Source organism: Lepidothrix coronata, unplaced genomic scaffold (assembly GCF_001604755.1).
Source record: "Lepidothrix coronata isolate B3197 unplaced genomic scaffold, Lepidothrix_coronata-1.0 Scaffold75, whole genome shotgun sequence".
Taxonomy (NCBI): Eukaryota; Metazoa; Chordata; class Aves; order Passeriformes; family Pipridae; genus Lepidothrix; species Lepidothrix coronata.
Genome location: NW_016690255.1, coordinates 776344 through 780733, shown reverse-complemented (window position 1 = coordinate 780733; position 4390 = coordinate 776344). Strand labels below are relative to the sequence as shown.

Sequence of the window (4390 nt, the reverse complement as noted above, 5' to 3'; positions counted from 1 at the left end):
GAGAGGGAGAGGGAGAGCCGGGCGGGGCGGGAGCGCGCGAGCCCCGCCGCATTGCGCGGTTCCGGCCGGCGCGTGCTCTGGGCTCCTGCCTCGCCCTCACTCCTTAGGGCTGGTGCGCACGCGCGGGGCTGGGCCGGGCGGGGCTGTGACGCCCCTGTCACCTGCCCTGCGAGGTGACAGCGGTGGCGGCGCGGGGGTGTGGGGGGTGCTTGGCCCCGTCGGCCGCCGCCCGCGGGCACCGTGCCGGGCAGCGCCCCTGAGGCGCCGCGCGGGGCCGGTTTGCGCAGGCGCGGCGGGGCGGGGCCGGTGGTGCCGAGGACGGGGTTCGGTTCCACCCCGCGCTGCCGGGAGGACACCTGAGGTTTCGGCGTGCGGGGTTTGGCGCTTTTTTGAGCGGTTTTTGCTGCCCGAACCCCTCTTTTTTTTCCTCTCCCCGCCCCCACCCCGACCCCGCGCAGCCTTTCCCGAAGGTCGCTGTAGCATAAGCGGGAATGAGCTTTGAGAAGTGCGGTTGGCGGTGAGGGGCAACGCACTTGACGTGAGGAGCTCTGTACGCGGCTCTTAACAAGTAATAGAGGAAGGGTTGTAGCCGCTTTCCCTTTATTATGCTTCAGTCACTAAACAGACCAGTCAGAGAATCGCTTTGGTTGGAAAAGACCGCTGAAATCGTCAAATCCAGCGTATGACCAAACACCACCATTTCAACTAGACCATCGCACTAAGTGCCTCGTCCAGGCGTTCCTTAAGCACCTCCAGAGATGGTGACTCCACCACCTCCGGGGCAGCCCATCCTAATGTCTAATTACACTCTCTATAAAATAAAATTCTTCCTAACGTCCAGTTCAAAATTCTCCTGGCACAGCTTAAGACTATGATCTCTTTTCCTGTCCGTGGTTGCCTGGGAGAAGGGGCTGACCCTATCTGACTATAGGTTTCTTTCAGGTAGTTGTAGAGAGCAGTAAGGACTCCCTTGAGCCTCTCAGGCTAAACAACCCCAATTCCATCAGCTGCTGCTCCTCAGAGTACTTGTGCTCCAGACCTTTCACTAGCTCTGTGCCTTTCTCCGGTTTGTCTCTTGAATCGTGAGCACTTTCTGTGCTGTCACAGTCTTGTAATGTTCAACATGGTTTTGTCCGATCTAGGGATTTAGTAGATGCTGAGGGGACCTGTCGGATTGTGGCAGGGAAAGTATGTTCCCATAAATAGCATAGCACTTTATTAATACATTTCCAAAGGGGTTTATATCTTCAATACAAAAGGTGGTTAAACCAAAACTACTGTTTTAGGTGGCCTTTGAGGGATAGGTTATCTGTGTATCTGTTATCTCAGGAGGAAGTTCTTTACTGTGAGGGTGGTGAAGCACTGGTGAAGCACAATTCCAGGGAAGTTGTGGATGCCCCATCCCTGGAAGTGTTCCGAGGCCAGGCTGGATGGAGCTCTGAGCGACCTGGTCTAGTGGAAGGTATCCCTGCCCATGGCAAGGGGGTTGGAACCACATGATCTTTAACGTCCCGTCCTTTCCAAGCCATTCTATGGTTCTATGATTCTATGATTCTACCTTGTTTAATTTGACTTGTTATAACAGGTTTCCTGTTGCTCCTTCAAATAATTAGTGTGGCCTGTGAACCACAGTGTTAATCTTAAATGTAGTGTTAGGTAAGGAGAAAGGAAAGGAATGCTGTAGCTAGTGGTGATCTCAGAATTTACACAGTTATAGCTTTGTTTCTTGTTTTCCGGTGCCCTCTTTGCTTCTTTGTGTAGTTGTTCTGATGCAGACTTGAAAGACCTTGGGTTTGTCGTGTGCTTGTGTTCATCTATATCGTACTAAGCATGATGGTAACACTTAGGGAGTAGTAAATAATGGAAATCCAAAAGTGCCAGGGTAATAATGGCAGAAGTGATTTGCTGATGGTGCAAAACAATAACAGACTAACATATAATTTAAACACTGGATGTAATTCCCTGTGATTCTTACCTTAATAATCTGAAGGTGTGGCCTGTGAAGACTATAAATTTTCCATTCCTATACCAGAACATGAGTAATCAAGATGTTTGCGTGAAGCTGGAGCTTTGGATGCTGGGATCTATATTTTTCCCAGGTCACACCTCTTCATGAAAGATGAAGACAATTACAGGCTTCAGTTTGGTCTCTCTTGTAATCTCCTACACTATTCACAGCAAGTTACATTCATCATAGAAGTAACATTGCAGTCATTCCACCCTCATTTCATAAATTACTTCAGCATGGACATATAATCAGATTGTAGCTTTTATATATAAAATATGGAGCCTGGCAGTAATTGTATAATCCATACATTTTAAAAAAAGTCAAATGCACTGATATGACAGCACGATGATGGACTGTGACTTTTTCAGTATGTTCAAACATGTCACTTTTATTAGCATTTTGGGAAATATAATTCAAACGACCTGAGTTAAATCCTTTACTATCATTCTTCTGTAGAAACTATTGTATGGTAACAACATCAAAGATTTCTAATTTATTTGCATGAAAGTTTTCTTTGTTAGAAACACCTTTAAAACTTAAGCTGCATTGTCTCTTTTTATAGAAAAACATAACTTGAAGTTAGAATGTGTGTGAAGCAAATGTCAGTCACAATATTCCATTAAAACCAACCTTTTGTAGTGAAGAACAGCATTTTCGTGTTAGTGTGCACAACATTAAGAATAAGGTGGCTTTACTTTGCCTAGTTGGTTTTTTTTTAATCTTTTGAATATGTACAGATTTGTGGTTTTGTGCATGAGCTAAAATTTACAGAGATGTGGCCTATGAAATGTGGTTGAACTGGAATTGTTCAGTGGCTCCTATGTTTGAATTTCCTGAAATGGTTTAGAATTTAAATATTCTCATTCTTGGAAAAACCAAAAGGCTTCATTGGATGGATGACACCATCAATCAAATAAAAATATTGTTTTAAGATACATCTGATCTTGTCATTCATTCCAATTAATGCTGTGGTATTATGGTCCATATAACCAAATCACCACCAGGTCAACTACACTGTGGCACTAAGTGCCATGTCCAGTCTTTCCTTAAACACTTCCAGGGACAATGAGTCCACGACCTCCTTGGCCTGTCCATTCCAATGTCCTAATGCCCAGTCTAAACCTCCCCTGGTGCAGTTTAAGACTATGTCCTTTTCCTATTGTTAGTTGCCTGGCACTTTTGCATTTTGCAATGCCATGTGGTCTCTTAACACGGAGAAAGAAATTCTTTGTTGCATGCTTGCCTTCCACTGAATGCTTAAGTGAAATCATACATTATATTTAAGTTGGATTGTTCCAAGTCCTTGAGAAGAGAATAGCAAACTCCAGAAATTCAATAAAGGTAGAATGTTGCACTTTCCTAGTTCCTTGCTGTGTAACACACTTTCTGCATGGTTGTATTGACATTGGATTTGGGACATTGAATAAGCAGCAAGGACAGCAGTGATCCTTGTGTTTTTGGTTTTTTTGTTTGATTTGTTACTTCTTTCTTCTTCACTTTCCATTTTCAATGCCAATGAAGTAAAAGCTGTTTCTTTTCATGCTCCCCATGTAAGGCAAACCGAGGTTTACCTTCCTCTTTAAAGGGAAGGGGGTACTCGCCTTCTGTCATATAAATTGTTAATAGGAGTCTTCTGGGGAGTCAGAATGGATAAATAAAAAATCGAAAAGCATCGATAAACTGAAGCTTGTTTGTTTGTTTGCTTTGGCAGCTCCAGAATAAAGTGCAATGAATGCTAAAAATTACTAGTTTAGCCTGTGTACTAGTTTAGTCTTTCTTGGGCAAAGCCTGATTGTTATAAGTCAGAGCTAATTTTTTTTTGATTGGATACAGTGCTAGCATAACATCTAAGTTCAAAGATACAGTACATAAAAATGTTTTCTGGATGTTGTCTTCAAAATCTGCCAACTTAGTTTCTATTGTTCTGAGTTTTATTGGTACAACAATGGACTGATTTGAATTGCATTTTTTTTTTCCTTCCTTGTTGTTCCCATTTTCATTTTAAATTATTTACAAGTCTGAGGCTTGGAGATGAGAGCCTAATGAATGCTTTAAAAAATAAAGCCTTCTTCTTTAAGCGTGTTATCGTTCATGTTTTGAATTTATAACCCAGTCCTTAATGAATAGTTTCCTAGTTATTCTCATCTTAGAATTTATGAGCTGTCCTATTTACAAGTTTTACCTATACAATGGAAAGATAATTCCTGTTTACCTTAAATGAACTGTTCTTGTTAACAAGTGTAAACTGCTAATTAGGAGTAATATGGCAATAAATACTATGTCAAACCTTTTAATAATGTGAAGGTGCGATATTTAGTTTTTGAGCCTTTTTTTGGTGCATTCCGCATAAGCATACTGAGTGTTGTGGTTTTTGCTATCTCA

At 42.7% G+C, this 4390-nt stretch overlaps 1 protein-coding gene across 2 annotated transcripts in view; it reads left to right on the top strand.

Moving 5' to 3' along the window:
* ZNF407 (zinc finger protein 407) overlaps positions 1-4390 on the top strand; it is a 333641-nt gene that overhangs the window by 775 nt on the left and 328476 nt on the right. The gene's annotated exons all lie outside the window — the stretch shown is intronic.